General features: G+C 54.4%; 1 long non-coding RNA gene across 1 annotated transcript in view; it reads left to right on the forward strand.

Annotated features, from left to right (window-relative positions):
* Positions 1-23,752, forward strand: part of LOC142824483 (uncharacterized) — a 34,366-nt gene that overhangs the window by 9,100 nt on the left and 1,514 nt on the right. The window contains exons 2-3 of the long non-coding RNA XR_012899347.2: positions 129-391; positions 841-941. This is a non-coding gene — a long non-coding RNA (uncharacterized LOC142824483). The remainder of the gene's footprint in view (positions 1-128; positions 392-840; positions 942-23,752) is intronic.

Here is a 23,752-nt window from a genome sequence, read left to right on the forward strand (position 1 = left end):
TTAAACTGGCTCCCCTTGCAGACCAGCTCTCACCCGACACTATAGGATAGTCAAGTAACTGATAAGAATTCACGTGGTTAACCGACTATTCAGTTAACCGAGATTTAACATCTCTAATCTCTACCTAGCCCGATAACCTATATCCAGAGCAGACCAACACCTGGCAGTGCTGATGAGCATGGAAAACATTCCAAGATGCTTGGCACACTGCAGTGCTGCCCCTTAGAGGGCAGGAGCCTTCCTGGGTGCCCCCAATCCAACCTCCAGCTCGACACCTGAAGCATAAGGCTTGTTTAGCCCCGGCCAGAAGAGCACAGCAGAGAGCATTGTCCCGTGATCCAAGTATGGAGCCCTGGATCTGGGCCCACCTCCTTCTGGAGGCTGCAGTAAGGTACCATTTCTCCAAAGCCCTTTTAGATACACAGAGTTTGGCAGAACCTGGATTTTCTATTCCCCGGGATAGTCCGTGATTTACAAAAAATAATTCCAGAATGGAACAAAAACAAAACAAGTTGAAATTTCCTGCAAAACAAAACTCAGGAGAGGTCAAACAAAACACTTGTATTTTGATAATCAGGCATACTGTTCAATATTTGATTCCAATGTCAACTGTCCTTAGCCCTTAAAATAAAAGCTAGAAGGAACAACACATTTCAGCTGGAACTGGACAATCAATACGTTAGGTTCCAAAAATGTTGAAATTGGAGGTTTCTGTATTATTGGCATGATTCATTTGGAGCTTTTTAAATGGAAGGTTGTCCAAACTGACACATCCCTCAAACTTTTCAGTTTAGGTAAATAGCAGTTGTGTTTTTAAACATGTGTTTTGTTTGCTTTTAGTGATCCCAGCTGGGTGAGACAACATCTTTTATTGGGTCCAGTTCTGTGGATGAAAGACAAGTGTCTGGGCTACCCAGAGCTGGTTTTCAGCTCCACGAAAGGTACGCGCTTTGCTATTGTTGTCTGTTCTTTTTTTACATGTTTCCTACTAGGTCTGCGTTCCGCTCCTCCGGGGACAGGCCAACTATTCGCTTCATGAACATTTAGGGAGGTGGACTCCCCGCTGCCATTTGAAATAAGCTAGGATGTATGCAGGGAAGAATGCAGCCAAAGCTCCCTCTGGTTTTGGCTTCCCAGATGGAGGAGGGAGCCATGAGGACAGTGTCTTTTTTAGGAGAGACAGTGAAATAATGAGCCTGGCTGCATCCCAGCCTGTGAACTCCCAGCTATCCCCTTTCAAAGGGCTGGCGTGGTGTGTTGTGTATCAGCATTCCCCAAAACCCAGGGAGAGCCCCAAAGGTGAGGGTGGGAATGGAAAAATAACACACAAAGCAAGGTATTGAGGTTGGCTACAAGCTAGTACTCCCCATGGCTTTGTTACTAAACAGGCACTCCTTAATTCCACGGATGCTAAAGCATTCCGCAAGTGGGAGCAGGTATTGAATCCCAAATAGCCCCCTCAGGGTCATGAGCAAGGCCAGGGCTGCATTTTAGGAGAGGGGAACGGGCAAGGGTGAGACTTGCAGCACTGGCCAAGTCTTACTGGCCAGTATCAGATGACTGCAGTCTGTCCAGGCCAGCCTGGTGTCCTCACTGCAAATCCCTTTCATCAGACAGGAGAAGTGCAACAGGAGGTCTGGACCCTGCAAAATGGGACCCCGGGCCAGCACCCTGCAGGATTAGCTATGGAAACAGGAACCACCCTGTCTTCAACAGGATCCTAGTAGATAGAGACGGTCTCTTTGCAAGAGCAGGATCTTCTAGTCCCTCTGCTAACGTCTGTCTGGGATATGGGATACAGCTTTGTCTTGAGGCCTGGGGTCTGACTGGGGAGGAGCTAGGCTGGGTTTGCTGCTGAGGTTTTAGCACAGGGCTGTCTAGCTCCCGCAGAAAGAATTTCTTCCAATCCAGGGGCTCCCTCTTGTGTCAGTAACAAGTTGTGATACTCGTCTCCCCCAGCTGGCATTCGCCAGCAGAACGCCCCTGTTTCCTGCATTTCAAATGCCTGGGGGTGGAACAAGGATGCCAACCGCAGCCTGCCAGAGATGGAAATAACTGTGTTGCCTTCCACCAGTATCTGCCCGACGAAGCTGCATTTGACATGCACCCCAGCAGAGCCTCAGTAACGCTTGTGGCAGCGTCCAGGGCCCCCAGCTAAGATCAGGGCCCCGCGGTGCCCTGTGCACATGGTCAGAGCCAGGCCCTCCTCTGAAGAGCTCACAGCACAGGGACTTAAACACCTCTAGGGATGGAGACTCCACTACTTCCCTAAGGAACCCATTCCAGTGCTTCCCCACCCTCCTAGGGAAATAGTTTTTCCTAATATCCAACCTGGACCTCTCCCACCGCAACTTAAGACCATTGCTCCTTGTTCTGCCATCTGTTACTACTGTGAACAGCCTCTCTCCAGCCTCTTTGGAACCTCCCTTCAGGAAGCTGAAGGCTGCTCTCAAATCCCCCCTCACTCTTCACTTCTGCAGGCTAAACAGACCCAGCTCCCTCAGCCTCTCCTCATAAGTCATATGCTCCAGGCCCCTAATCATTGTGGTTGCCCTCCGCTGGACCCTCTCCAATGCGTCCACATCCTTTTTGTAGTGGAGGGCCCAGAACTGGACACAATACTTCAGATGTGGCCTCACCAAAGCCGAATAAAGGGGAATAATGACATCTCTGGATCTGCTGGCAATGCTCCTTCCCAAGGAGTAACCCTCCATGTGCAGGGAGAATAGCTGAGCTCCCCCCAAAGTGCTGCAGCTCCACCTTTGGGGCGACGGGGCAGCAGCCAGCCAGCCTGCCAATGGCAAGGGGAGCGGTCTGGGCAAAGCACCTGATCTAATCGCTGCTTTGGGTGGGTTGTGAACGGCCACGCTCAGCAGACAGGATGTGGGCGGGCGAGGCCTCATCCGAATAAACCTGATCGTCCACTGGCCATTACTTGCTTTTCCCCTCCCCTGCCGGGCTTGGAACCCCGGCTCCAAGGCACCAGGGAGAGAATCAGCAAGAGGTCAGGCCAGTGCAGCTCCCTGGGCAGCTCAGGAGTCCGGGCTGCTTACATGGGGCTGCGGCTGGCCCCATGCCAGCTGTGGAGGGCAGGGAGTCCCTTGCCCCAGGCTCTGCTTCTTCCCCACAGCGCTCCAGCTGGCCTGCTACAGCCCACCCCCACCGCTCCGCGCTGCTTCCCATAGCCACCGGGCAGCAGCTGCCTCTGCTCTTCCATGCTTGGCAGGGAAGGAGCTGAAATCCTGCCTCGCTCTGAGCCACGAGAGGGAGCCCTGGCTCATTGCATGGCAGGGCTGCGAAGGAGCCTGGTACCCAGTGCGGGGTAGCTGGCCATAATGGACCGGAGGCAGGGGGGTGGCACCGTGTGCACACGGGGGTGCTGAGAGCCACTGAACCAGAGTGCAGACCTGTGCGAGATAGAAACCATCTTCGCCCCCGGCCGGTGAAGGGAGCCAGTGGAGGAGGCTGGGGGCCCATGGCGAAATCCCCTCCCAGGAACAGGCAATGAGGGGCAACATCTAGATTTGCACAGAGGTTTGGCTCAGACAGAGCTGGGGGGGGGGGGCATATGGGGCCGGTGTTTGGGATTGGCCATTTATAGCCAGAGGAGCCGGCTTGGCTGCCTCCTGTATTGCAGGTACAGCACTGGGCCCATCCTGCCCCACTAGCACCAATGATAATCCATGACGTGAACAGGGAGTGGGGCTGAGTGCCAGTCGGGTCACCTCCCCTGCTGCACTTGGCTCGCTCCAGTGGTGCTCATTACGGAAGGGGAAGTGGCCTCCAGAGGCCTGGGTTCTTTGCCACTGCCCTGCCACGTGGCCTTGGGTGACTCACTGGACCCTCTCTGTTTCTCCACTGATTTCCATGCAAGTTAGGAGCCCAAATATTTTGGAGGCTCTGCAGTTAATGTTCTTTGAGATCCTTGCTTGAAAGATGCCGTCAAACGACCATGTGTCCCCAGGGCCGGGACAAGCTGTCCTGCGCAGGCATTTTTGGATGCTTCTCTCCCTTCATTAGCTCTGCAGCAGCTGGGCCACTCCACCCATACGGATCCCTCACTGGGGGTATGTCTACACTACCACCCTAGTTCGAACCAGGGTGGTAATGTAGACATACCCTGGCAGTCCCTCAGGCAGCCACCTGGTCGCATACTGGGGATAGCGCCTGCCTGACAGGGCAGTGACCCTGCTCTGCTCTTGGCAGGGAGCGGAGGAAAGTGGATCTGGTTGCAGACGCTGCTCGGGGGCCGAGTACCAGGTCCGTGTGTTGCTGAGCCTGGAGCCCCCCTCCTCCCTCTCTGCCCCAGCTAGAATCAGCACCGACTGACCACGAGGATCTGCTTTCAGCTGAGGTCCCTTCCCCCTTTGTGTCTCTTTCCATCAGGGCCCACGGCCCCTGGCTGCCAGGGAACATGTGGGCTTCACACCTGGCAGGCTGGCTTGATCTCTCCCTCCCGGTGCCAGAGTCCTTGGGGGCTAGGGGAGTGGAGAGTGGGCTCCTTTGCCCCGGAAGTTCCTTGTAAGGATGGGGCTCAGATCACCACCCCATGCTCAATCCCGTCGGGCACGAGAGAGCCGGAGAGCTGAGAGCCACCCACCCCACTGCCCTGGCTCACATGGCTCCGGACTGTGAGCTGGAGTCAGTTCTGCCTCGCGCTTCGCCTGCCCCGTTCCCTGGGCATGGTGCTCACGCCTGGCACCGGAAACCCAGCTGGATTCTCATTCCTGCCCTTGAGTCTGTGGCACCTGTTAGAGCAACTGAGCGAACTGGGCCTGGAACCACCCGGCGGGGAAGAGGAGGAGCTAGTGACAAACTCAGCTCTGAGAGTCCCAACTCCTGGGCTCTGCACCCAGCTTTCCCCTTGACTTGCTCTGTGACTTTGGGCACCGCTCCTTGCCTCAGTTTCCCCATGTGTGACATAAGGGTAATGGTACTGACCCAGGGGAGCTGAGAGTTGGTTCAGGTTCGCTCCCTCCTTATAGGTCCTCCCAAAGAGGGGGATAAAGATGTGTAGGGAATGATCCAGGGTGTGACTACCCACACCGGGCCATATCATGTGTTTTTCAGACCAAACCTGCCCTGGGCTCTGCTCGGCCCCTTCCTGAAGGGCACAGCAAGATCCAGACTCTCTTGACTAGCGGGAGCTCTCTGCCGTTTCCGTTTTTCCCACGTGACGACGGCTCATGGTCCCCTGAGGGGCAGGGGCAACTGCTGCCGGTGGGAAGCTGCTGCTGCTGTGGAGTTTGCAAGGCTAAGGCGGGACCTGAAGGGAGCGGCGAGGAGAGAGCCGTGGCTGTGCGGGTGGGCAAGGGGGCCTGTGCCGAGGTGCCCTGTGTGTGCACGGACATGGCCTGTGTCTGGGTGCATGTGTGGCCGTGCATATGCCTGCTCGGCTTCCTGTGTGCACATATCTACACATGCCTGTGTGCGCATGTATGAGCACATCTGTATGGATGCAGGGATGTGTCTGTGCTCCAGGGCATGCCTGTGGGTACCCCTGCATGTGAAGGCGTGGGCATGCTTGGTACCTGTCCGTGTGTGCACAGTCATGCCTTGGGAGGGGATCCTCTGCCACAGGGCATGTCATTTCTCTCTCCGGTCCTCTCCTCGGGGCAGGAATAGCTGGGTGCCCCTCCGTCCCCACCCCACAGTGGGGACACTTTGCCAGGGCTGCAGCCAGTCAGGGCTGCGTGTCTCCCACCCACTCTGGTACGGGAGAGAAGCAAAGCAACACGACTTGGGGAGGGCTGCCCTCTCTTCCCTCTCTCAGCTGGTGCTCTGCAGGCAGGCAGACAGCCTGTCCACAACCCCCTCTCCTCAGCCTCCCACTCCTTGTGGAAGGCTGGGCTACAGGCCAGCAGTGCCGCAATTCCCTGGCAGCGCGACCTCAGCCACCCGCTGCCGCTGCCACTGGGCCGGACCCTGCCGAAGCCCTTCCATCCCCTGGCCGAGCTGGGCAGAGGTGGGTAATGGTCTTGTGGCCTTGTGGGCTGAGTTAGGGATGTGACTGGTTAGTTGGTTAACTTACTTGTCAGGTCTGGTTAACCCGCAGTGGCTGGAGCAGTGCCCCACCCGCCATGGGCAGGGGGCTGAGCCCAGCAGCCCCTGCCCAGTGCCCCATGGGCAGCAGGGCTCCAACCCAGCTACAGCAGCCCCCGCCCACGGTGTGGGAGGCTGCTCCAACCTGGCAGGTTAATTGATTAAACAGGATTTTTCTTCCCTAGTCTGAGTGCCTGCTATGAACAGGAATGCTAGTAATAATGCCAGCTGGCTTTTCTACAGAGCCATTCCTCCCTCCATCTCATGGTATTTGACAAAGGCCGGTAGCGTTATGCCCATTTTACAGGGGAAAACTGAGGCACAGAGCAATGAAGTGACTTGCCCAGCCAGCAAGTCAGTTGCAGAACTGTAGTCCTAACTCCCCCAGTTCACTACCCTGCACAACTTTCCTGCGCTGAGATCAGAACCCGGTGCTCTAACCATTACCCTGTACTCTCTCAGTGCTAGGACCAGAACACTGGCCTCCTGACGCTTGGTGCCCTGCTCTAATTACTAGACCACATAAGAAAAGCTGTAAACATGCCCATCAGGATGTCCCCGAAAGCTGGAGAGGTTTCCAGGCCAAAGGGTACTGAAAGCATCAGGGCATTGGAACTGAATCTTCTGTTGTTGCCACATCTGAGCTAACAGATTCTCCCCCATCGCTGGGTTGGGATTTTGTCTTCCAAGTTTCTTTTTCCTTTGTAAATCATGTGAATGGCAGCAGCTTAGCTCCCATCCCATGGGAGCACCACGGGCTGTCCTAATCTCTTCCATAGCCATTTTCAGAACAAGGCTCGTTACAATGCAGCCTCTCGAAAATGCAGCCACCTCTGCGGTGTGCTGTGATAAGGAGCCAGCCCATTGCACACCATGTGATGGCAGGAGGGTAAATTATGGCCAGGGACTTGTGGCCCTATTTGTTTGTAATGTGCACAGCTGGTCCTAGCTCTAGCCAGGAGGTGTGGGGCTCACAGTTAAAGCCCGCCACTGGGGCTATGTCTACACTACCGAGTTTTTTTGGAAAAACCTTCACTTGCGTCCACACAGCAATTGGGTTCTTCTGAAAGAAAATCGAAAGAACAGAGGGCTTTTCCCAACATTGGTAAACCTCTTTCTACGAGGAAGAAGCCTTTTTGCGAAAGCTCTTTCGGAAAATGGCATGTGGGGACGGGGAAGAGGGAGTTCTTTCGGCAGAAGAGGAAAGAGGAAAAAACAAAGGTGCCCTGGTGGCCACTCCATCCATAGTAATCACCGCTTACATGTGAGATAGCGTCCATTCAGTGTGGACGCTATCAGTTGAAAAAGCAGATTGCTTTTTCGATGCACTTTTGCTCTGTAGACACGCTCTTTTGGACGAAGTTTTTTCAGAAGATCTCTTCCAGAAAAGCCTCTTCCGAAAGACGCCTGCAGTTTATACGTAGCCTGGGTCTCAGGGCTCTGGGATTCTGTACCCGGCCCAAGGAAGGGAGTCTAGTGGTTAGAGCACAGCACTTGGCCCCAGCCTTCCCAGCTCTAGGAAGGAGAAGGGGGGCTAGTGATTAGTCTTCGGCAGCAGAGCTCTGGGCTTTGTGGTGGACGGCTTTCAGGCAGGCAAATGAGTGGTGGGGAATGTGGTTTAGAGCAAATTAAGACTCATTGGGATTGGGTCCCTGCCCTGCTACTGAGGTATGGTGTGACCTTGGGTGAGTCTCTTAACCACTTTATGCAACAATAATTTATCCTGCTTTCAAAGCAACCTCTCCCCACAAGGACTGCCTTTCACCCAGGGGTTCTTCTGGCTAGAGATAGAATCACAGAGAGGACTGGAAGGGAGCTTGAGAAGTCATTAAGTCCACCCCCCTGCACTGAGGCAGGACCAAGTAAATCAAGACCATCCTTGACAGATGTTCGGCCAACCTGTTCTTATAAACATTCCGTGAGGGGGTGTCCACAACCGCCCTTAGAGGCCGGTTCCAGAACATAACTCCCCTGAGAGTAGCGCTTTCCTAAATGCTACCTACTCCCCCGAGTGCAGATTAGCCCTTTGCTTCTTGCCCTACCTTCAGTGGGCACGGAGGATATGAATGTAGGGGGCCCCCCTATGCTATGTCCCCCCATGCTATGCAATTGCCTCCCCCATGCTATGCTGAGGTCTGAGAGTCATGTCATCAGCACGTTAAAATCCCATCTCACACCCTCCTTAACCAGCCCCGCTGGATTCTTGCTGGACTCTGGAATTACCCCTCCACAGAGGAGGGAAGTGGAGAAAGACGCTCTCAGCAGTTGCCTCCTTCAATGAGGATTCGGCCAAGGAGACAGAGAGGAGGGAACCTGGCGGCCAGCCAAGGAATTTATTAACAAAAGTCGCAGCCCCAGGAAAGCAGCACAGATTCAATTAACTCAGCGGCGCGGGCCAGATCCCATTGTCAGCGCCTCTGCTGTGAGTCCTGAGTGTGTCTGATAGACGAGTGCGGAATCCAGCCCAGGGATTTCACTGCATGAAGGGGCAGGAGAGCACCCTGCTTTGCTTCCTGTCCCTCAGACCCCCAGGGCCTCCTGCCCTTCGGGACCAGCCGGATCTGCTGGGATGAGAGTGGGTGTGAAATGACACCCGGTGGTGAAGGTGACACAGTGACCAGCCCCATGGGAGCCGGGGTAGCAGCAGGGCGAATTCCTGGCCTGTGCAGCTCTGCTAGCTCTCCGTGGGACGTTGTCGCTCTCTCGTGGTGACCCCAGTAGCTGTGATTCACGGCCAGCAGGGCTGATCCCCCGGAGGACTCCTGTACGGAGCTAAGTTCAGTAGCACCAAGGAAACACACGGCGTTGGGGGATGAAAACTCCCTCAGCTCTGCAGTTCCAGGGCTCCACAAGTCCACGGGCATCCCCTGAGCTGGAGTCTGCTGCCAGGAGCGCCCAGTGTAGGGGGCCCGCAGCACCTTCCCCCAGGGAGCGTCGCTTCCTGTGAGCCTGGCCATAGCAAAGCTCATCATGCTGCAGGAGCATGAAAGCCACTGGTCGGCTCGGGCCCTCCCTGGTGCAAGCTGCAGGGCCAGACAGGCCGTCCGCAGGGTGGCCGGACAGTTCCAGCAAACACACCGGACACAACCTACACTGCATGCGAGTTAGAAAATACCCGACAGGTCGATTTGCTCCATTTGTTTCCCGAACAGACAGTTCAAATACTGGACAGCCCGGCTCAAAACCGGACACCAGGCAAGTCTAGCCGTACACAAGAATTTCGGGGCGGAGAGGGGGGGAAGGCTCAGACAGCCTGCAGCTCCTGCCTTCCCCCAGCTGGCTGGAGCACACTTACTTGGAGGACTGGGGGGGGGTGCATTCGCACCCTTTGCACACTCCCCCGCAACCCCCCATGCACGGGCCTGCCAGGGCTCCCTGCACGCCGCAGCTGTTCCGGGGGAGAGGGAGGAAATGGAGCTAGTTCTGCAGGGTGTTTCCATTCTTCCTTTGCCTTTTCTCCTTCCCCACGGAGCTGCCAGGACCCCGCAGTGAGGACGGAGGGCAGATCAGCAACAGGCCCCACGGCGCAGTGGGCTGGGACCACAGCTCGCCCATTTGAGGGAGGGTTACCAGGTGTCCGGTTTTCAGCTGGACAGTCCGGTATTTGCGGGCTCCATCCAGTTAAAAAACCAGGAAATACCGGACATGTGCAGTGTCCAGTATTTCCCGTTTCCCTGGGACGGAAGCCCAGTGGGGACAATTTTCCCCGCCACGTCTGGTGGGGGCAGGGAGTGAGGAGGGGGCAGAATCTAGTGAGGGGGGCAGTCACCGGGCGCCAGGCTAGGGGGGTGCCGGGCCGGGAGCGAAGCGCGCGCTGCTCTGACCCATGTGACCAGCAGAGACCCGGGAGCTGGCCGTGTGATGCCTCCCTCTACACAACGGAGCCGAGGCAGCCAGGCTGGGGGGCAGGAGCAGCCACTTTAAAAGTCAGATTGTTCCCCTGTGCCTGGCTCTGCGGGGGGAGATTTGATTGGAGCGGGGGCTCCTGATACCGGGGATGCCTGCCTGAGGGGGAGTGCACTGGGATGGGGGGACTCTGGGGGGGCCTGGGTCTGAGGCAGGGGTGAGTGCACTGGGATGGGGGGACTCTGGGGGGGCCTGGGTCTGAGGCAGGGGTGAGTGCACTGGGATGGGGAGACACTAGGGGGAGCCTGGGTCTGAGGCAGGGGTGAGTGCACTGGGATGGGGGGATACTGGGGGGGCCTGGGTCTGAGGCAGGGGTGAGTGCACTGGGATGGGGGGACACTAGGGGGGGCCTGGGTCTGAGGCAGGGGTGAGTGCATTGGGATGGGGGGACTCTGGGGGGGGGCCTGGGTCTGAGGCAGGGGTGAGTGCACTGGGATGGGGGGACACTAGGGGGGCCTGGGTCTGAGGCAGGGATGAGTGCACTGGGATGGGGGGACACTAGGGGGGGCCTGGGTCTGAGGCAGGGGTGAGTGCATTGGGATGGGGGGACACTAGGGGGGGCCTGGGTCTGAGGCAGGGGTGAGTGCACTGGGATGGGGGGACACTAGGGGGGGCCTGGGTCTGAGGCAGGGGTGAGTGCACTGGGATGGGGGGACACTAGGGGGGGCCTGGGTCTGAGGCAGGGATGAGTGCACTGGGATGGGGGGACACTAGGGGGGGCCTGGGTCTGAGGCAGGGGTGAGTGCACTGGGATGGGGGGACACTAGGGGGGGCCTGGGTCTGAGGCAGGGATGAGTGCACTGGGATGGGGGGACACTAGGGGGGGCCTGGGTCTGAGGCAGGGGTGAGTGCATTGGGATGGTAGGCTGGGGGGGGCCTGGCTTAGGGGGAGGGGTGGGTGCTTTGGTGGTTAGTGTGTGGTCCCAAACTGGAGGGAGTGGTGCAACTTTTGCTTAACAACTTTGGCTCTTCCTCCCCCCCCCCTTTTTTTTCCTTGACAGAATTTTTTCCAGGTGGTTTTTTTTTTCGGCGGTGTGTGTGTGTGTGTGTGTGTGTGTGTGTTTGGTATTTTTTGTTAAACCATCTGGCAACCCTAGAGGGAGGGGAGTTGAGATGGGGCATGTCCTTTCCCTTCTCCCTCCAGTCCTGCCCCAGTCAGGTGGAAGCTCAGGAGCGCCTCTGGGCCCAGCGGGTGCAGGGTAGACAGGAAGGAGGCTTACGGCGGCACTGGGGTAGGAGCTGCTGGGCCCAGACCTTGCTGACTCCTCTACAGAGCTCTTGGGACTTACAGACTGAGTCTCTGCCACCCAGCAGGAGCCACCAGGTCAGACACAAGCAGGATAGAAGCTGAGCCCTGACTTGGCATCTAGCCGTACTTACCCTCCCTGAACAAGCCAGGTCCTAGAGTCCTTTGAGCCCCTGGGAGGCTGAGTGTGCCCCTGACTGGGAGGGATTTGGATGGGCAAAGGTCTCTGGGGTGAAAATGTCTCAACTTCTCTTAAGGGGTTCGCCCTGCAGCACTCCCCACCCCCACCCCCACCCGCTGGGTCAATTCCACGTGAATTCAATTGCTAATAGCCACACCCTAAGGGAGCTGCAGGGGCGCTGGCGCCCCCCTCAGCAGGGAGCGTGCTGGTGTCTCTGTTTGGGGAAGTGCTGACTCAGGCTGCAGTGGGTTAGCAGAGAGGAAGGGAGGTGGCAGCCCATTCACTAGCTCCGGGCCCTGAACACTTACAGGGTAATAAATAGGAGCAGGCCTGCTGCCTTTTGTTTTGAGTGATTCCCATTTGCTTTGTGTAAACAATGGCTTTTCAGTGCCAAGTCTCTGCTCAAAGTGATGGTGGGAGAGCGTGCCAAAAATCTGGCTCCAGGAGCTGCAGGGACGAGCCCAGAGCAGGGATCTCCTCCCTGCTGTGTTGGTACCTTCTCTCTCCCAACCCCCTCCCGCCACCTCCTTTGATTGTCTGCTATTTGCATATTCCCCCCTCATCCTTTGCTCACAGTGGTGTGCAGGGGTGCAAGTACAGAACAGAACACCAGAACTGGAAGGGGCCTCGAGAGGTATCAATTCCCATGACCTGCCCTCATGGCAGGACCAAGCACCACTTAGATCATCTCTGATAGATGTTTGTCTGACCTGCTCTTAAATATCTCCAGAGATGGAGATTCCACAACCTCCCTGGGCAACTTATTCCAGTGTGTAACCACCCTGACAGGCAGGAAGTTTTTCCTACTGTCCAACCTAAACCTCCCTTGCTGCAATTTAAGCCCATTGCTTCTACTCCTATCACCAGAGGCCAAGGAGAATAATTTTTCTCCTCTGCCTTTTAACATCCTTTTAGATACTTGAAAACTGCAATCATGTCTCCTCTCAGGGTATGTCTACACTAGCCCCCTAGTTTGAACTAGGGAGGCTAATGAGGGTGACCGAAATTGTTAATGAAGCGCGGGATTTCAATATCCCGCACTTGATTAGCATAATCCCGGCTGGTCACCATTTTGGAAACTGACTAGCCCGAAGTAACTGCCCGTGTCTACATGTGGCAGAGAAGTGGGATTCCGAGATAAACCCATTAGTTCGAATTAACTGTTAAACCTCATTCCACGAGGAGTTTAGATGCGGGCAGTTACTTCGGGCTAGTCAGTTTCCAAAATGGCGACCGGCTGGGAATATGCTAATCAAACACAGGATATTGAAATCCCGTGCTTCATTATCAATTTCAGTCGCCCTCATTAGCCTCCCTAGTTCGAACTAGGAGACTAGTATAGATGTACCCTCAGTCTTCTCTTTTCTAAACTAAAGAAGCCCAGTTCTTTCAGTCTTCCCTCACATCTCATGTTTTCTAGACCTTTCATCATTCTTGTTGCTCTTCTCTGGTCCTTCTCCAATTTCTCCACATCTTTCTTGAAATGTGGTACCCAAAACTGGACACTATACTCCAACTGAGGCCTAATCAGCGCAGAGTAGAGCAGAAGAATGACTTCTCGTGTCTTGCTCACAATACTCCTGTTAATGCATCCCAGAATCGTGTTTGCTTTTTTTTTCAACAGTGTCACACCGTTGACTCCTAGGGTATGTCTAGACTACATGCCTCTGGCGACAGAGGCATGAGATTAGACTACCCGGCATAGGAAAATGAAGTGGCAATTTAAATAATCACCGCTTCATTTAAATTAAAATGGCTGCCGCGCTGACCCAATCAGCTGTTTGTCAGCTCAGTGTGCTAGTCTGGACGCTCCGCGGTCGACATCAAAGACATTTATCGACTGCCTCATCCCACGAGACAAAACGGGCGGTCGACAAGTGCCTTTGTTGTCGACCGCGGAGCGTCCAGACTAGCACGCTGAGCTGACAAACAGCTGATTGGCTCAGCGCGGCAGCCATTTTAATTGAAATGAAGTGGTGATTATTTAAATCGCCACTTCATTTTCCTATGCTGGGTAGCCTAATCTACATGCCTCTGTCGCCAGAGGCATGTAGTCTTGACATACCCCTATTTAACTTGTGGTCCACTGTGACTCTTACGTCCCTTTCTGCAGTACTCCTTCCTAGACAGTCGCTTCCCATTCTGTATATATGAAACTGATTGTTCCTTCCTAAGTGGAGCACTTTGCATTTGTCCTTATTAAACTTTATCCTATTTACCTCAGACCATTTCTCCAGTTTGTCCAGATAATTTTGAATTATGACCGTATCCTTCAAAGTACTTGCAACCCCTCCTAGCTTGGTATCATTTGCAAAGTTAATAAGTGTATGCCAATAACTAAACTGTTGATGAAGATATTGAACAGAAATGATCCCAAAACTGACCCTTGCAGAAACCACTTGTTATGCCCTTCCAGCATGACAGTGAATCGTTAATAACGACTCTCTGAGAATAGCTATCCAGCCAGTTATATTACCTTATAGTAGCCACATCTAGATTGTATTTCCCTAGTTTATTGATAAGAAGATCATGTAAGACCTTATCAAATAGTTTACTAAAGTCTAGATATATCATGTCTACCGCTTCTCCCTTATCCACAAGACTGGTTATCGTATCAAAGAAAGCCATCAGATTGGTTTGACATGATTTGTTCTTTACAAATCCATGCTGGCTGTTCCCTATCACCTTATTATCTTCCAGGTGTTTGCAGATGAATTCCTTAATTACTTGCTCCATTATCTTTCCTGGCACAGAAGTTAAATGGAGGCTATATCTAGACTGCAGGCTTCTTTTGGAAGAAGCTTTTCTGAAAGATATCTTCCAAAAAACTTCTTCCAAAAGAGAGCATCTACAAAGCAAAAGTGACTAGAAAAAGCAATCTGCTTTTTCAAAAGATAGCGCCCACACTGAATGGACGCTATCTTGCATTTAAGCTGTGATTACTATGGACGGAGTGGCCACCAGGGCACCTGTGCTTTTTCCTCTTTCCTCTTCTTGCGGAAGAACTCCCTCTTCCCCATCCATACACTCCTTTTTCTGAAAAAGCTGTTTCGGAAGAAGGCTTTCTTCCTCGTAGAAAGAGATTTACCAATGTTGGAAAAACTCCTCTCTTCTTTCGATTTTTTTTTTAAAGAATGTTATTGCAGTGTGGACGTAAGTGAAGTTTTTTCGGAAAAATGTCCGTTTTTTGGGAAAAAAGACTCTGCAGTGTAGACGTACCCTGACTGGTCTGTAGTTTACTGGGTTGTTCTTATGTCCCTTTTTATAGATGGACACTATCCTTGCTCTTTTCCAGTCTTCTGGAATCTCTCCATGACTTTTCAAAGATGATAAGTAATGGCTCAGATACCTCCTCTGTCAGCTCCTTGAGTATTCTAGGAAGCACACACTTCAATTTGTTCTGCTTGTCATCCTTAGAGGTCCCAGCTCCATTGTGTTAGGTGCTGTACACACACATAGTGGGGGATTACAATTGTAATAGTCAAGACAGACAAAGGAAGGATTTAAAAAAAACCCTGAAAAACAAGTGGTCCTGTAGCACCTTTCAGACTAACAGAAATATAGATAGTATTCATCTGAAGAAGTGGGTTGTGCCCACGAAAGCTCATGATATAACTATATTTTTTGTTAGTCTCTAAGGTGCTACAGGACCATTCGTTGTTTTTTTTCAATTTTTTTTTTAAATTAGAGACGAATGCAGCTATCCCTCTGAAAGGAAGGATTATTCCATTTTATAGATTAAATGACTTACCTTGGAGCACCCTGGAAGTCAGTGGCAGAGCTGGGAACTGCATCCAGATCTGCTGGTTGCCTTAAGCACAAGCTCATCCTTCCTCTTGTGCTCAGACGTGCACACAGAGTCATGGGAGGAGCCGGGTTTAATGCAGTGACACCGCAGGCTGCTTTTCTGCGGACTGCCCAGTATTCCTCCAGGGACCGAAACACACCTGGGGAAACCCCCCTTATTTGACCATTTAGCCTGTAGAATGGAGATTAGCCAGGGGACGGGGTGCCAGGACTCCTGGGTTCTCTTCCCACCACTGTTACTAGTAGCTTTGGGCCAGGCAGGTCTCTCTGTGACTCAGTTTCCCCCGGCGGTAACATGAGGAGAATGGTGGTTTCTTGAGCCCTGGGGAGGAAACGCAGTTAAAACAAGGGCCAGGAAAGTCAGTGGAATGACTGAGCTGATGGGCTCCGGGAGCAGGAACGTAGCAGGGGACCATGGGGGCATGCACAAGCACCGATGGAGGCGACTTAAGCATAAGCGAAAGGAGCAGAGAGCAGCCCAGCAGGGCTGGAATCAAAGGCGAGGGAGCCAAGCAGCGCCGTGGCAGGGAGCAAGCCTGACTTTCCAATTACGGTGCCAGACAAAGAGCCGACGCTCAGTGCCCGCTGCGTCTGTCTCCCCACCAAAATCCACCCGCCGAAATGAGAAGAGAATCCACCTCAGCAGCGAGGATAAAAATATCGCAGCTCTGCCTCTCCTCATCAGCTGGGCTCCTGGTGAGTCAGTGCTCTTGGGGGCTCACTCACACACACCCCAGCAGCTGGGCCGTAACGGGGGAGCCAGCGAGGCGGCGTGTCGCTGCCTTGCCCTCCACCTTCCACGCTCTTGTCTCTGCCCTCAGATCTGTCTCTTTATCTCCTGAGTCATCCCTTCCATCTCTGGGCCGGTGCAGGCAGCTGCGAGGTGTTCCTGCCCTGCGGGGGGCAATTGCCTGGCACCGCTGCAGAAGGCAGGCTGCCCTCGGCAGGCAGGCGAGGGCCAACCCCCCTGTGCGGACGGGGAGCAGGGTTTGGCCCTAACAGGGGCCTGTGGGTGGGGGTGGGCTGGGCCCTGCTTAGGGCTGTGTCCATCAGCCTGTCCTCATCCTGCTGTCAGTCTGAGCCCAGGCCATGCTGAGCCGTGGAGCCGTGGAGCGGCTGCCTGTGGCCGCCTGGGGAGGCCGTTCCGCTCAGCCCATGCAGTATTTGGGCCTGTAGTCTGCCAATAGCACGAGGCTGGGTGCTCCCCAGCAGGGTGGGCTGGGCCGGAAACCAGCCCTGGCTGAGCCGTGGGCAAGTGGTTGCATCGCTCAGTGAGGCGAGCTTGGGCAGCTTGCCTGGCACTGTGTGACCACCGCCTCTCAGCTCGCTCCCTCCTCTTCATCTCCAGCTGAACTCCTCCTCCTTTCTCACGCTTTCCTTCAGTCGCTTTTCCTCTCTGTCCCGCCACACTCTTCCCCTCCTCCGGCGCTCTCCCCGGCCAGGCCTGGGCTAGGCGCTCTCCCTGGCCAAGCCTGGGCTAGGCGTGCTTTGCTGGTGGAGAGATCCCAGGGTGCTAGGCTGTCCAAGTGCTCCTGGGATCGGTGCAACCCGGAGGGAGACAGCTGGGCTAGGAGCTAGCTCTGGATCCATGAGCTTGTCCCCTAGATCCACCTGCAGGAGGTTTGACTTTTTTTAATAAGAGCCGGCAGAAGCCAAGCAGATCTGGCCAGATCCTCTCGCTGGCTGTTTTTCACCATGGACGTATCTGACCCTCTCAACTAAGTGTCAAAAGGAGCATGTGAAAACAGCCAGCAGGGCTAGACCTGCCAGGGAGCTTGGCACACTGGGAACTGACATCTCTGCCAAAGCTGGCCCCATTTGCAGCGCTGCCAACCCTCTGTGCTAGCCTGAGTCTTGTGATCTTTGGGATCTGGCTTTGTAAAGCCCCAGCTCCTGGAGTCAGGTGACTAAGTGTGGCAGCACCGTGGCTTGCATTGAAAAGAAATCCAAATGAGTGACTTGTTCACTTGGTGCTGGGGTGGGAGGCTGGGAAATGTGACCCTTAAAGGCTCAAACCCCTCAGAGAGTGGAGAATCAGAACCAGCATCGGTCCATACTTTTAACAAATCTTCGGATTGTATAGCTAGTCTCGTAGCTGCGGGGTTGGCTGGTGCTGTCTGAGTGCTGGGCTGGCCGTGCCCTGTTTCTGAATGCCAAGCACTGAGAAAATCTGCCAAATCTCTCCCAGCAGGGAGCCCTGGAGAGTGGGCATATTACAAGTAATGGGGAGAGGGGCAATTAGGGAAGGGGGCATCTAAAGTGAGCAGCAGGGAGAACGTCCCACCAGTGAGATCTACTGAGCACAGAGACCTAGCTGGGTCCAGTCGGGTTCGGAGAGCTCCTTGCTGCTTTCTCTCCCTCAGCGATGGGGAGGAAACTTGTGCTGCCCAAGCAATGAAATCCCATCATGTAGCGGCGGCCTTATGTCGTGGCCTGTGTTCTCAGTCTCTTACCCATCTCCTCCACTGCTGCTCCTGCCCTGTCCTTAGCTCCAGCGCCCTGACTTGTGCTGCTCCTTGCAGCTGTAAGGCCTCTGGATGCTCAGTGTGAGAGGTGATGCAAGGATGAAACCGTGGCAACAGCCAATCAGATCAGAGGGACAAGGCGTGTGTCAGAATCCTTTGGAGGGGCAGCGGTGGCTGAGAGCACCTGTCCAGCTCAGCTCGCTCTGCTTCTGTCTCTTTTCTGCCAGGCCTGTGCTGACACTGCGGTGCTGCTCGCTGCTCAAGCCCTGCCCCTTGATGGGCCCACGTCATCTGCCTCAGCAGCTGCAGCCCCCCGATCTCCCACGGCCAACTGCCACGTACGACACGATCTGCGTTAAATCGGTGCTTTGTCCGAGGCTGATTTTCATCCCGTAATGGAAGGGTTTCCTTGCCCCTGCCCTCAGCCCTTACATCTGGATTAGCTAAAGCAACAGATGCTCCCTCTGTTCCTATTGGCTCTGGATTCAGGGACACAGTGCTGCACGGACTATTCTAGCTTGCACCTGTGAGTCTTGGTGACTAATTTTGCTTTAGTCTGAGCTGGTGCAGAAAATGCTCTGCTCTGAATTGTATTCAGCAGCCTGTGGTTGAAATCAAGGGGAGTTAGATGCCTGTGTACTTCTGAGGATATGGGTCTGGGAGATCCTTTGGGACATCTTTGAGGCCCCAAATCTAAGAGGTGTTGATCTCCTGCTGCTCAGCGCTTCCCACTGCTTGGCCCTCGGTCTGCAAGCTGACGACCATTTAGTATGTGTATCCCAGTCGATTGAGAGGCTGCAATCCGGGCCCCCACGGCAGCAGGGAGCATATGGATGTGCATTTGATGGCATCTATCACGTTAGACTAGGATGTGCAGGTGTATGAGCCCCTGGTGCTGTGGCTTATGTGGTTAGGTTGTGTGGTGGTGTCGCTTGTATAGATGTGTAACAGGGTTTGTGGCAGGGGTAGATTCCTGGGTGAGTGTATCCGTGCTGTGGTGTGTGGCTCCTGGCAAGTATTTGCCTCAGGTTAGGGGGCTTCCTATAGGCAAGGATTGCCCTGTCTCCCAAGGCCTGCGAGAAACAATTCCTCACGTCCTAGGCTGTAGATTGTCAGTGATGCACTGGAGGGGTTTGAGCTGAGGGCTGTAGGGGGTGACCAGGGGCATTCTGTTATTTTCCTCATTGGGCCTATCGTGGAGTAAGCGACTTCTGGGTATTCGTCTGGCCTTGTCAATCTGTTTCCTCACTTCCCCAAGTGGGTATTTCAGTTTTAAGAATGGCTGATAAAGATCTTGTAGGTGTTTGTCTCTGTCTGTGGGATTGCAGCAGATCCGGCTGTGTCCTAGGGCTTGGCTGTAGACAACAGATTGTAAGACGTGTCCTGGATGGAAGCTAGAGGCATGTAGATAATGGGGTCAGCAGGTTTCCAGTACAGGGTGTTTATGTGACCATCGTTCATTTGCACTGCAGTGTCAGTGGATCTCGTGTGTGGACTGGCCCAGGCTGAGGTTGCTAATGAGATGGAGATTGTTGAAATCCCCGTGGAATTCTTGGAGTTTGTTAGCTCTATTTTACAGACAGGGAAACGGAGCCATTGAGCTGGGAAGGGACTTGCTCGAGGTCACAGACTTTCCAAAGAATTCACCTGCCGTTGACGTATGTGGCACCTGGTACAGAAGGGGGAGTGAACCGCTAGGACTGGGCACTTGGAAACCTCCCTAAAAGGGAGCCGAGCTCTTGAGAACCTCTCAGGGGTTGTCCTTGTCCGGGACGTGTAGATCGGGCTTTCGATCAGGCAGGGGAACAGTGTCCCAGGGAAAGGGTGCAAGCTCCCGACTTTTAGCCCCATAGAGTGAGCCTGAATCTGTTGAGCCAGACTGAGATTCACTGTCTTGGGTCTGGTTTTTTGCTGGGTAGACTTGCCCACTGATACCCAGGATTCATAAAACGGACAGGACCAGTCCTGCTCCCACCCATATGAGAGACTGTGGCCGGCATCTTAGAGGTTTGGGACGGCCAGAAAGATGCCATGCGATGGTGCATCCAGCAGTACATGTGCCCGCCTGTCTGTGTCCGTGCCGGTTGTGCTGTTCCCGGATCAGAGCTTGGAAGACGTGGCTGAAGCAGGGAGCCAGGGACAGGACTGAGAGGTCCCGCCCTGATCAACAGCCAGGGTCAGGGCAAGCGTGTTGTTCAGGGTATCCCTAAGGGTTAGCCCAGAGGAGGCGTGTTTGGGCCCCATCCAGTGCGTGGGCTGTTAGCGGCAGGGAGGGATCAGCAGCAGTTTCTGGGCTAGAAGCGCCTTGCTTTATTTATTTATAGAGAGCTATATCCCACTGTTCACCTGTCTCTCCTCCCATGGAAACATATTGTTATTGTTTCCCTATCAGGGAGCCAGATGAACAGAAAATGCGAAGGGAGGCCTATGCTGCAAAAGGAAGTGTGATTGCCGCGTGGGCAGGTGTACCGGTGCCGGCTTTCCTCTCGCTAGCACTGGTAACAATAGCAGCAAGGCTGTGGAAGCACAGACTTCCGCACAGATTCGGTGCCCTAGACTAGCTGCCAGCAACTGGCGCCCTAGGCGAACCCTGCAATCGACGCCCCCACCTCCAAACCCCTCAACGATGCTGCACCACCATTTAGCACCCCGTGTAACTTGGCACCCTCGGCGACCGCCTAGTTTACCTATATGGATGGGCCGCCCCTGGTGTCCAGTACAAACCTGTCAGACATCCTAGGCAGTGTTCCCTGTAAGCTGAGCACCCACCCAAGATTCAGGTGCCATCCAGATGATTAGCAGTACACCCACAGCAACCGGGGGCAGGTGTTTCTCTTGGTGGTGCACCTCTGCACCTGCCTCAGTGCACATAACAAAATTTATTCTGCACACGGATGGAAAAAATGAGAGGGAACATTGCTCCCTGTGTACATATGTGGGGTTGCCAGCCCTGCCAGTGTCCAGCGGACCTTCAGTGTCTTTGTTATCACTGAAGCGTATGCCTACGTTGCTACAGTTCTGCCTTCATTTGCAGTGTTGACATAGTGTAAATGACACCTCTCCCCTCCCCCCCAACAGCCTTCCTTTTCCAGTGGCCCCTAAATGCTGCATCAGGTATGTGCTGCCAATGGGCTGGAGGCCACCCACGCCTTGTCTGCGACCCTCCCTGGTCCCAGAGTCATTTAGAAAGGGGAGAAAGCCTGCACTCTGGGGGGCTGTGAACAGGAAGGCATAGTGCAGCAGCCTCCGATTGCTAATGAGCACACGGCCCGGCCAGGGCTTTTCACTCCTGACCCACCCTTCCTGTGGGGACCGCACAACCCACGGCAGCCTCTGCTGTTGCAGTCCTGGCCCAAGGCACGCAGACTGGATTCTCCTGGAACATTACATTTCGTATCCTGTCCGCCTGTAGCATGCATCTCTGCCCCCTTGCGCTCTGGAGAGTCGTTTATACCAGTGCAAAAGGATTTGACTCCTGAGGAACGTTAATCTCGGGTAAGGTTAGGTGTGAATTTAAAGTGAATTAACTATTCCAGATTAACTCCATGCGTGGATGCTGTTTTTTCCAAGTAGGATTTAGCTAATTTGGAATAAGGCCCCCTTCTAACAGCATCCACACCTGGCGTTGGACTGGCATAGATATTCCTCTTGCGGATAGATAGGGCCTTGCAAATCTGTGGATTTCTGCTCCTTTGTATCTGCGCAGGGCTCTACTCAAAGACATGCACTGAATCGAAACATTCGTCTTTCGCACACGTTTTCCATTGGGATAGCTGGTGTAGGGGCACTCGTGCAGAGATCTGGATGGATGTGCTGTCTCCTGTCCCCCTGCTCTTTGCAGGAGCATCTCACAGCTATGCCATGGCTGTTTCTGGGGGAGGCAACGGGCTGGCGTGTGTTCCTGGCTGCACTGTTACAGCCTTGCTTCCCCAGCCTTTATTAATCTCCAAGGGGCATTCACCATCTCCTGGACAAGCTGCCCAGCGTGGAAAATGGGCTCTTCACACACAGAAACAAATCACTCCCTGCCAACAGCTGTCCCCAAGGAGCGGAGCCCGGCTGGGTTAGGAAGTCTTTTCCCAGAGCCCTTGGCGGCTTTGGCACAGGAGAAGCAGCGATCTGGGGAGCAGCTGGACCACCTTGATTTGGGGGGAGCGGGAAGTCAATCCCAGGTGAAAGCTGCACAGAGCATTGCTCCCTCCATCCCGATTCTAGTGAGTTTCTTCTAGGGGTTTCCCTTTTTCCTGTGATCTGAGCCTCTCCAGGCATTGATGACACATGAGACGTCACACTGGGCATGGCAGGTAGGCGAGTATCATCTCCTCTGTCTTATGGCTGGGGAAAGGGTTTAGAGCAGGGTTCTCCAACCAGGGTCCCCACAGCTGGCTTAGACTTGCTGGAGCCTAAGATCAAAGACCGAACCCACCATCTGGGACTAAGCCAAGCCGGAGAGCTTCCACCCGGGGAACTGGGCTCAAGCTACAGCCCCCAGCCTGGGGGTGAAGCCCTTGGACTTTTAGTCTAGACACAGCCTGTGCGAGGCGCTGAACAAACACAGCCCAAGGATGGTCCCTGCCAAGTCGAGACAGGACGGGGGCGCTGCAGGCCAATGGGGCGGCCCAAAGAAACAATCGGCGGGTGACTGGTTGTGTAGCAATTGCGTCGCGCAGTAGACTGGAGCCGGGAGACTCGGTTTCTCCCACTGACTCAATATGGGATGAGAGCGGCATCTCACGCCCCCGTTTCCCCATCTGTACAATGTGCCTGAGTTGGACTTAGTCTCATGGGGAGTCGGGCTCAGCCGGAACAGAATCCGGGGGTCCTGATCCTCGGAACTCCCCCTCCTTGGGCCAAACATCGCTCGCAGCTGTGGCCCTCCTCACATCAGTGGGGCTGCGGTGGGGTGAGCGCAGGCCCCTTTCAGAAGGGAAAAGGAAGGGGGGCGGATTTGATGGGCAGGAGCAATGCCTATGGCCGGCTGGCGAATATGGGGAGTGACCACAGGCCATGTACGAGTGGATTAGCTGATGGGTCACTGTCGGGGGCTGGAATAACTCACCCACTGAGCCCCTCACCCCAACATTTTGCCACCCTTGCACTTCCCTCCCACCTGCACCCGCAGCTCCAACCCTGCAGCGCCAGGGTGCCTACCACACTGCCTCCCTGCCCAGTGCCACCCAGCACCTTGTGCCAGTGGCTCTCAGACAGTTTGGCCTGTGGCCCGCCTGGCTCAGTGCAGACCGTTCCGTGGGCCACCAGTGACCAATGGAAACTCGCTGTTAATTACATAATTACGCACGAGCCATTTGGCTAGAGCTGCAGCTCAGGAGAACGGATTCATTTAACCAGTAAGAAGGGAAATGTTCATGTGAATTATTAACCAGACTAAACACTTTAACTTCCTCATGTTAGTTTATCAAACTTCATTTAAAATCAAGTAAAATTAATTTATGTCTAACACAAAAGGTTCCCATGTTCTCTTGATTTATGGCAGGAGTGGGGAACCTTTTTTGGGTCGGGGGTCACTGACCTTCAGAAAAATCCCTCCCAACCCTCCCTGATGTAGCTCCATAGAATCCTAGAGCTGGAAGAGACCTCAGGAGTCATCGCGTCCAGCCCCCTGCCCATGGCAGAACCAACCCAACTAAATCAACCCGGCCAGGGCTTTGTCCAGCCAGGATTTAAACACCTCTAGGTATGGAGACTCCACCCCCTCCCTAGGTAACCCATCCCAGCGCTTCACCACCCTCCTAGGGAAATAGGTTTTCCTAATATCCAACCTGGACCTCCCCCACTGTAACTTGAGACCATTGCTCCTTGTTCTGCCACCTGTCATTACTGAGAACAGCCTCTCTCCTTCCTCTTGGGAACCTCCCTTCAGAAAGTTGAGGCTGCTCTCAAATCCCCTCTCACTCTTCTCTTCTGCAGACTGAAAAAACCCAAATCCCTCAGCCTCTCCTCATAGGTCATGCACTCCAGCCCCCTAATTATTTTGGTCGCCCTCCGCTGGACCCTTTCCAATGCGTCCACATCCCTTCTATAGTGGGGTGCCCACAACTGGATGCAGTACTCCAGATGAGGCCTCACTAGTGCCTAATAAAGGGG

The sequence above is a fragment of the Pelodiscus sinensis genome, chromosome 25, assembly GCF_052426305.1.
Source record: "Pelodiscus sinensis isolate ZL-2025 chromosome 25, ASM5242630v1, whole genome shotgun sequence".
Taxonomy (NCBI): Eukaryota; Metazoa; Chordata; order Testudines; family Trionychidae; genus Pelodiscus; species Pelodiscus sinensis.